Genomic DNA, 10,663 nt, shown 5'->3' with positions numbered 1-10,663 from the left:
ATCTAAATAACTACTTTTTTTTGGCTTATTTACTACATTAATTTACATCTCTCGCGATGTATTGTTCATACGGCGGCATACAACAACAATTTTTATTTTATTTTAAGTTTTTCTTTGCCGCTTGTTGGAACAGAGAGCCGAACTTGTTGGAACAGAGAGGCGAGAGAAGTGTTGCCGCCGTACTTGTATATACTTGTACATATTACAGTAAGTTACTACATATGCATATAAGTTACAGTAAGTTACTACATATGTATGTAACAGTAAGTTACTGTTACGCAGAACAACTTTGACGATTAGGAGGAAAAACGTTTTGATCAAATTATATATATTTATTATTTACCGATGAAATTATCAAATTGAACAAAAGGAAGAAAGGGAAGAGTTCCAAAGGTAGAAAGGCGAAAAATAGATGAAACAAGACCACAAATTAATGGAAAATCGAAATGAATAGTTCAATGCGTTTTATACATTTCTCGCATTTAATAAATATAAAATCAAACATTGAATTTCTAATTTGTTTCCTCCTATTGATCATGAATTTGTTAACAACTTGTGTGAATTTGATCACAGCTTAAAGTAAGCGTCTATATTTGGTCCATAGGAGGGGGCGGTAGCTGGATGTATGTACAGCAAAACGGTGGATAGATTATCTGCAATAAGCGTAACTCTATGGAGCCTTCAGGACGTCGTTTCTACTTGTAACTCCAAAGCATAAACAACCTTTTATTAAAGTTATGTTTACTGAAGCTAGATATTGTGTTGTGAATATATTTTCTTACTTGCTTTTTTCTTTTTTTTTTGATTTAAAATATTTATTAATAAGGAATCGAATTATTTATTAAGTATTTAAATCAAAATGCATCTTTATTATAGTTTTAACACAAGGATTTTATTTTACGAACAAAATTTTTAATAAAGAAAACTAAATTATAGTAATACGATTGTAACAAAACAAAAGAATACATATAAAAAATTATTGTGTTTGTTTTTTTTCTAATGATAACTGCATTTAATATTTATGATATATAAAGTATTGTAAAATTTCTTTTTAATAAAAATGCAGTTTTTGCATTGGACTTAAGGAAACCTAAATTTGGGCTCTAAAAGTCTTCGCTCTCTTTGATGAATGCTTGGAAAGGCAGATTATTCAAGCTTACCCGCCAACAAACGCTAGATACAATATTCATATACAAAGATTCATTCTTAAAGATAATTTTTTTGTGATTAACTTAAACTCTAAAGGGATTAAAATTTAATTATCTTTATTTAACAAATAAATAAGAAAAATATTCATTGCTCTATGCTTCTAAAGAACTTTTATTAAGTCAAGCTTAACTCTTATACACAATTCGTGCGTGAAAGCAATTTTTCTATTTTCATGGTCTGTATTTGTTTACAATTGAGAATAATTGAAAAAGTCAGTCTGTATTTGTAAACAACCGTCTGTTCCATTGAAAAAACGACTATGAATATGGCCACATCTGAGAGTAAGCGTCTGTATTTTTTTACAATTGAGAATAATTCAAAAATTCAGCTGTTTAACTGGCTGTTGTTATTCTTGTTGGAATTAGAATTTTTCGTGTGCAATTTTTCGACTTTTTTGCCTTTTTCTTTTCGTTTCTTCCTTCTTTCAAGATTTTCAATATTTTATTTCAAGGATAATGTTAAAAAGCCTCAAAAGAAGATGCTTATCGTTTGCTGAGAGAAACTAAATTTATGGAGGGCAAAAAGGAGAAGGAGTGGTATTGGGAGAAGATACAAGAGACCTTACGCAAAATTGGCCTTAAAAAGACTATTATACAATGGAAAAAGGTAGGTTGTTGCTGAAACGGAATATTTGGATTGGTCTCTTTTGGGTCCGAGTCTACTATTTCCTAATCAATATTTTAATTGCGTAGTTCCAGAAATATAGTTACTCTGGTTCACCCTAATTTGGGTTACTCAGGACTTAATGCCTTACTGCCTGCGCGATCTACCTGACATTAGCATGTTGAAAATCGTTTTATATTTACTTTTCTGTTTGGAAATTTGTGCTCATTCACATACAGACTTATTTACCATAACTTAAATCAAGCATTGCGGTCAATCAAGGCACTAGTACGAATACGAACAGCCGTAAGTGGTATTTCTTCAGCTGGGACAAAAACACATTACTCGTTTCCAACGCCGACAATTTAACCTCTGTGGATAATAAAACTTTGGACGATGGAAGTAGAAAAAATGCTACTGTCGTAGCTTCAAACAATAGCTACGGACAAGAAGCAGCTTTAGAGGCGGATGAACCTAACTCAAACGTTCCGCAAATAAATGCACAGAGCCCTCCCACTGCCAAACTTGCAGTAGGGCAGGAAACATTGCAGTTTATATATACATTCTACTTAAATGTAAGAACATTAGGATAGGCGGGAAACTTCTCTGCAGGTACTGTTTATGGATCGAACAAAATCAAGACCAAGTAAACAAAAAAAATAAATAATGAAATAAAGAAATAAACAAATAAAATAAATTAGAATGAGTTGTGAAACACAATCATAAATTTTGTATAATTCTGTCAATATTTTTTATATATATAAATGCCAAGGAGTGTTTCATATTCATCTTGTTTCTATCGCACTACCTATTTTCAGCTTTTAACCGGCGTTTTGCGCTCTCAATTTACTCACGGTTTTAACATTATACTCTTATTTGTATGCACTTATCCAGATGTACGAGCGCATTCACGTCTGCATGGATTAATAATTAATTAATAATTCCATAAGTAGAAACATAAGGTATAAATCATATTCTGCCTAAAAAATAAGAAATCTTATACGAAAATATAGATTTATTAAAAAAAATAAAGTTACGTTAGAAATTAAACATCCTATATATCCTCCAATAATGCAAAGAAATAAAGTTATCGACTTTGGGCGCTAAACACAATTTGCGTGTTTGCGCGACTAAGTAAACTTTTTAAGAGTGTGTCGTGTGGTCGATGAATTTTACGCGGGTATTTTAACTGAATGAGAAGCAAAGCGAACAATCACAAATGTAAAGAGTTTTCCAAATCTTATTTAATTTGTCTTTTTGAACAACTAACACTCTAAATACTATTTTAAATACTCTTTAAAACATGTACATATATATATATATATATTCCAAACATGCTAGTAACAGCTACTATGCCTATGATCGCAGCTTTCCTCTGTAACCTTGTAATAGACCACAAACGTTAGCTGCCAAATTCTCCTATTCTAACATTTTTTTTCTTTTTCTTTCTTTTCTAATTTTTGACAACTTTACGATTGTGTTGTTCTTTATCAACTGCCAATTGGAGAAGATTTTCAAAAACTCTTTGAGAGTAATTAAATGAGCGAGTCTGAAATCCTGCTCAATTCACAAGCATCTGAGAGTAATTAAATGATTCTGCCGGTTATTATATATCTTCAGATATTTGTACATAGCCGTCTCTGTACACGTAAGAGAGTGTTTGGCAGTAGACTATTCGGTATTGAAACAGTATCGTTTGGGTGTTCTGCTGTTACTTGCTCAACAGTCAGAATTTAGTAGAAACAGTAGAAGCAGATATATCTTAGAAGTTAAAAGTTGCGAGATATTTTTGAAAGCGGAATAAAAGCATTGATTGTGAAATTAATAATCAAGTGTTAATAATTTTGTTTTATTAATTTCGGTTTTCTTCTTTTTTTTGAATATGATAAAAAACAAACACCAACACACAAAAAAATACGTTTAAGTAATTTGACGCCCATTTTAAGTAAAAAAGAAATTAATTAAAATCAATTTTTTATCTAAGTTGAATGTGTGGAGTACATAAGTAGGAATTTTTTTTTATTAATTTTGTATCAACCATAAGTGGAGATATTTAAGTATATACATATTTTAAATAGTTAGTTACCTAATATTTATTTTTTGCCTGACAAGCAAAGAAACCGGGATGTTAAAACGTTTCGAAATGGCATTTTCATTCAATCAATCAATCAATTCATTTTTTGCTTTTCAGAACTTTCCCATCGCATGTAAACGTCTAGACACAGTTGATTCATCGTCTACCATCCTTAGACCGTTCCAGTTTAAGCCGAGGCATACCATGTACCAAAGCTTTAATCAAAGACGGCCTATAATCATGAACAATTCGATCTTCAGGTGGTGTAACCAACTTAGGCTTCTCTACCAATCAACGAAATGTAGAAAATACTAACATTTCTTTTATCACTTAACAGCCATTTATTTTTCATGCTTACCGTGAACATTGAGTGTGAAATCATGACTGGTTCATTGCTGACAACTGTCAAATTATAAAATCCACCATCGGTGCAGGTAATAGTTTGAAAAATTAGGCGACATTTTTCGGCATCTACATCAGCAATCACTTCCCAATTATCGTTATTGCATAAATTCTTTTTCTCGGTAATATCTTTACCATTATTGGTTAAGTTGAAAATGTGAGTAGAATTCCCGTTCACTTCCACTTCTATTCTCACTGTTTCGCTGACGTTACACTTGACATCTGCAATCTTCTACATTGTGATTCTTTCCACAAATTAAGTTCCACATTGTGATTGTTTCCACAAATTAAGTTCTACATTGTGATTCTTTCAAATAGTAATATTATGCCTAGTTACACACGATTAAAGCAATTCGAAGAACATTTTTTAAGTTCAACGAGATACAAGAAAAAAAATCGAAAAAAAAGTTCTGTCAGCACTGAAAGCAATTGTAAGTGAGCAAAGAAACTGCTTTTAATTACAACAGTCAGTAACTCTTTAGATATGCATTAGCAAAAGTCACGTAAATAAAGGAGCTAAAGAAAAGATAACATTCGCATTTCATTCACACTTGACACAACACATCATCTCCGTAAACGGCAGCTGGATAATTTTTGTGTTTACCGGTGTTAGTGAAAAAAAAGGAAAAAAAAAAAGAAAGAGATTTTAAATATTTGAAAAAAGGAAAAGAGGTTTCATAAAGTAATAAAATAACCAAAGAAAACAATTTTAAGAAGGAAAAGGAGGGAAGGAGGAGGAATCTCCCGTGAGAGAAAAATTAAGAAGCAATACATATATTCAATTATTACTTTTTGTTTTTTCTTTGAGATTTTTTCTTTTTGTGTTCCCTGTGACAACAACCAAAAACCCATCAGCCCGTCTCCCTATGGAGACTGGGTCTGATCTTATAACTACTAATAGAGACTGTTTTGAAAATTTTTACATGAACGCCACTGGGCACACCAAGAGATCGAAAATGGGTGAGACTAATATTCTTTTATCTGATAACGGAGAAGCTAACGCAAACGTTTTAATTCCGCCTAGTAAACAGGCTACCGACAAGCCCTCTGATTTGGGTGCCACAGCCGCCCCAAATCTCGAGATTAATTTGTACGATTGCCTTTCCAACTGCAATTTTGTCGTTTTTGTCGAAACGTGTGCGGACGCAGAAGGAAATCGCATCAATATTAACTCCAATCTCTATTTCTATGATTACTTGAAGGATTTCGGTATGTACGGCTTGAAAGAATTAAAAGTTGTCAGCAGGGGTAGAGCCAAACTGCTTTTCAGCTCCGCTGCTAATGCCAACACTTTTGTTATGAATAATGAATTTAATAGAAAGAATTTAAAAGCGTACATACCGAGGTCGTTCACTGAGAGATTTGGAGTTATCCGAAACATCCCAAGCACATATAGTGTCGATGATATAATTAAAAACGCCGTATCCGATATCCCGATTAAGTCCGCTGTCCGTTTCCAAAGAAGAAATCCCAACAACAAAGACAAGTGGATTCCCACAACCAGCATCAAAGTTGGCTTCAAAGGGAGAGCCCTCCCTAAAGCAATAAAATTTAACTATTGTAATCTGCCGGTCGAATACTTTGTACCCACTTTAAAGCAGTGCTTTAAGTGTGGCTGATACGGTCACGTATCTAAATTCTACAAAGCTAAAGACAGCAGGTGGCTTAACTGTGGAAAGTCTCCGAAGTGTGTAAATTGTGAGGCGATGAAGTGCTTGTCCTGTGGCTCAGGTGAGCACAACGCTCTCAATAAGTGTTGCCCTAATAGGGAAATTGAATTAAACATCAACAGGATAATGGCGATTAAAAATCTCTCGTATAAAGAGGTCAAAGAGAATTTTTCCGAAAATTATTTCGAATGTCTCGATGACAACACTTATGACGGCAATTTCCCTCCACTGGGGAACACGTCTGCAATTTCGGCCAAGGATGATAATCAAAATGCCAACAAAATCTTAACCAAAAATAAATACAATGCTGTCGTCAAAAGGAAATTGGTTCCCTCCAAATCTCTTATCAAATCACCCACCAAGCGTTCTCCCAATACATCCCCCAAGTCGTCTGGAACAAGCCTTCTTGGACCGAAAATTTCAAACACTATTTGCGGTCTTCAGAACTTGAAAGTTTAATTCTCGCGATTCAAGAAAGTATCCGTCCGATGATCCCTCACAATCTTATTAAAGAATTTGAAGAAAAAAATGTCTGTCTGTGCTATTTCTTGCCCCGTTCGAGCATCCAGTACTGCGAGGAAATCCGCTGGGGTTCTTTCTCAAGTTTCAACATGATAACCTTTTTACAAAATAATATTCAAAGTTTCCGACGTAACCTATCTTTTCTGGATTTTTACTTAAACTCAAACAAGATTGGTTTTTGTATCTTAAGTGAAGTTTTTCTGAAAGATGAAAACTGTTTCGAAGTTAAAGTTTCGAATTATGCCTCAGCCACCAAATGCCGAAATGATGGCTATGGTGGTGTTCGTATATTAGTTAAGAAAGTTGTCAATTTCAGACGTATTCCCTATAACTCTGCCGTTGACATCATCATCATCAAAACCATCAACCTGAAATCCAATCTTTTCATAGCCTCATGCTACTTTCCACCCAGTCTCGATGTGCAAACCTTTCGTGATGGGATTCAGAGATTATGCGACTTTCTTGACGGTGAACAAAATGTGATTCTAGCTGGAGATTTCAATGCAAGACACCGCCTGTATGGCGATCAAGTCTCTACCAACAAAGGCAAAATCCTTGTAAATGCCATCAATTCCAGCAGTTTCAGTGTCTTAAATAACGGCAATACTACCTTTCACTGTAATCGGAGCGGTCGCACGGCGAACAGTGTCTTGGATCTAACTTTCTCGAACTCAACTATTTTATCTTTCAACTGGAACACGTCCAATGTTTCCATTGGCAAAAGTCAGCACTCCCCCATTATATTCCACAGTTGTAACAATTCCGTCAAGAAAATAGAAAATTTCATTTCACGCAACTTCCTTATGGACCGTCTGTCTAAAGTTGATCTTCCTTCTGATTTATCATCAATTCGAAGTGACTTTCAGTATGTGATCATGTCTGCTAGAACCCTGACATTGAGTCCTTCTCACCTAAACCTTGGTGGAATCCATCCCTGTCAACACTTTTCCGCAAATACCAAGCTGCAAGAAAAAAAAATGAGTAAATACGCCAATCCAGCCAACTACATTGAATATATGAAAATACTGAAAGAATCGAGGTCTGCAGTTAGAAAGGCGAAAAGGGCACATAGAGCCATCGCTATTAAAGAGTTATGTGGTAACGGCGACCCTCGTTCCTTCTGGAATTATATCAATGGTCATCGACATTCTAGTCGAAAATTAAGCGGTTGTGCTGTATGGAATGATCGTGATAATAAAAAATACTTAGATATGCTCAAGAGCTACATTCCAATTGTTAATCCTATTACAATGCCTTCAATTCCTTTTAGTAGTATTAGTAACACACCCTTTTCATTGCATGAGCTAATGTATGTTTTACATTCCAGAAAGAGAGCTACTGCTGCAGGTTGTGATGGAGTCAAGTATGACATGCTCGGAGCACTGTCTGGAGGAAGCTTTAGCATGCTTTTGCATGCAATTAACAACTGCTGGTTCACCAACTTTATACCCTCTGATTTGCGTTGCATCAAAATAGTTCCCATTCCCAAGCCAGGTAAAGACTTAAATGATTTAAGTAGTTTCAGACCAATTTCACTAATATCTGTATTCATAAAGACCATCAACCTCATGGTTAAGGAGAGACTAACTGCTTTCCTGAAAACTAAGAACATTATTCCAGCTCGGTCTTACGCCTATCAAAAACGCAAATCTACGAATATGTGCGTTAATGAACTGTGTTTTCTCATAGCCAGCTTAAAAAAAGCAGGGAAAAAGGTTGTCATGCTCTCCCTGGACATCAGCAAAGCCTATGACTGTGTCAACTTGATTAAGCTCGGTAGAATTCTCTTAAACTTTTCGATTCCTCTTCAAATGCGGCTGTGGATACTTAATTTTTTATCCAAGCGTGTGTTGGTGATGGGTACCGAAAAAATTGAAATATGTGGTGGTATCCCACAAGGCAGTTGTTTAAGCTCCATACTCTTCAATTTATACGCAGCGTCTTTGCATGATCTTCAAGATGACAAAACTCACATTTTTCAATATACAGACGATTTTCTAATCGTATCTGCGGACTCATCTTTTCCAGAAGCTGTCAATAACCTCTCGATGAAAACGAACTTGTTTTTCGATGTATGCGCTGATCTTAATTTATATTTTAACCCCAGCAAGACAAACACTATTTATTTTGCCAAAGGTTCTAAACGTGAAATCAGACTTCTTATCAAAGATACCTAAGTTAATCAGGTAAAATCTCTTCTATTTCTTGGGAGAATTTTAAATGACAGTTTAACCCTTCGTGGGCATTATGAAAAGGCGTTCAAAGATTGTCAGTCTGGATGCAACATCATCAAACTCATGACAAACAATCAGGCAGGCTTGCCTCCCAAAAATGCTTTGACCGTTTACAAATCTCTATTCAGGTCCAAAATTGAATTTGGACATTCCATATGTTGCAATTTCCCAAAATATATTGAAAAACGTATACAAGCATTTGAAAACCGAATGTTGAAGCGTTGTACTGGACTGACCCCCTCAACTCCTCAACATATTCTCAATGTTATATCTGGTGAATGGCCAGTTTCCGAAAGAGCCCTTTTTTGCATTGCCAAGGAGTTAATTAAAGTCAAGATGATAAATCCTTCCTTTTTTCAGGATATTATATCTCTCAGTGATACTGTCACTTGCAGCTATACTTTTTGCTATCAAAAACTTCGTCATATTTTTGATAAGTTAGATTCAATTCCCTCCTTGAATTTCATTACCAGCAAATGCAAAGTCTTCATGAAAATTCTCGAACCGATCTCTACCTCAAAACAAAATGTCAACTTCTCTTGTATAAGGTTGTTATGCCAAGAAAAGCTCCTTTTTTATTACAACAACGGATATGATATATATGCCACTGACGGTTTCGTCGGACATGATGTATCTGGCTTCTCGGTCGTGAAACATCTATCTGAAACAATACTTCGAGTCAAAGTGGAAGAGGAACTTTCCTCTACTTTTATTGAGTTGCTCGCCATTCGACATGCTATCATGGTTGCTATTTCCGATGGTATCAGACGTTTTGTTATTTTTTCCGACAGCAGGTCAGCTCTACTTCTAATAAATAAAAGAGATGCAGAAAATCAATATGTGTTTGACATTCACAAGACGTTGCACGAATCTCAAGTGGATGACTGTCACCTCGTTTGGGTACCTGGCCACTGCGGATTTTTTTTAAATGTAAAAGCCGACTTTCATGCAGGGAGAGCTCCTGTTGATGGGACAATTTTGTCCATCAAATATACTCCCAAAGCAGCAATTCGGGCAATTCGCAACCACATCCTTCAACAGCTAAACGACGAATTTAAAGTAATCGCGCGCGTTAAATCCAATCGTCTTTTCTATAAATTAAATCCCACATTTCACTTCAAACCCTTCTCTGTATCTTCTTTTAATTCCTGGGAAATCAAAATTCTTTATAGACTCATGAGTGGTCACACTTATGACAAAGTTTATTTAAAAATGATTCGCGCTATACCATGTGATGTTTGTGAAGTTTGCAATGTTGTTGAGTCTGCTGAGCATCTAATCTTCAGATGTAAGTCATCTCGGGGAACTAACTTGCTTTATTAGAAAAGCCAATTTATCCTTTTAGAATTTTTCTTTTTCCTCCTCTTTCCTTTTTTTTTCCCCCCCTTTTTGCGTTCAATCATTTTCAATTACCATAACATTCCTTTTCGTTTTCAGCCAAAGTTTGCAACACTGTCTGACTTTCAAGAACTCAACAAGCACACTTACACACACACACACAATTACATTTAACATGCTCACTCCAGTTATTACGGCCCCTCTTTTTTTTTTTTTTTTGTTACGTTTTATACATAATCGTGACTAAAAATTACAACAATTTATTATTTGGACATACAAGCCACAAATCTATTGGCTTAGTCCATCTCTGTTCAACATACCAAAAAAAAAAAAAAAGAAAGATAGTATTTTTATCACAAACAATTCATTAGAATAAAACATTTTCTGTTACCGTTAATGGTTAAATTAATTTCTGAAGCATCTTCACCCAAATCATTCACTGCATGGAACGAGCAGATACCAGCGTTGCCGGTGTTATCGTTTTTAATAAGCAGAGATATACTTTCATCGTCTTCCTATAGGAATTTTTGCCTCTCATCCATTCCGACAACTGTACCATCGTGCTCGACTTAAGCCGCCCGTGTAAGGAAACCTTGTGCATTGCAATTCCA

The 10,663-nt window shown here is 35.1% G+C and overlaps 1 long non-coding RNA gene across 1 annotated transcript; it reads left to right on the top strand.

Moving 5' to 3' along the window:
* The first annotated feature begins 109 nt into the window (after positions 1–109).
* LOC119643393 lies at positions 110–2,725 on the top strand. Its single transcript, XR_005248272.1, has 3 exons — positions 110–207; positions 1,661–1,815; positions 1,902–2,725. It is a non-coding gene; the product is annotated as an uncharacterized LOC119643393 (long non-coding RNA).
* Positions 2,726–10,663: the final 7,938 nt, after the last annotated feature.

Source organism: Glossina fuscipes, unplaced genomic scaffold (genome assembly GCF_014805625.2).
Source record: "Glossina fuscipes isolate IAEA_lab_2018 unplaced genomic scaffold, Yale_Gfus_2 60664, whole genome shotgun sequence".
Classification (NCBI taxonomy): domain Eukaryota; kingdom Metazoa; phylum Arthropoda; class Insecta; order Diptera; family Glossinidae; genus Glossina; species Glossina fuscipes.
The sequence above is the reverse complement of the archived record's forward strand: the minus strand, read 5'-3'. Positions and strand labels throughout refer to the sequence as shown.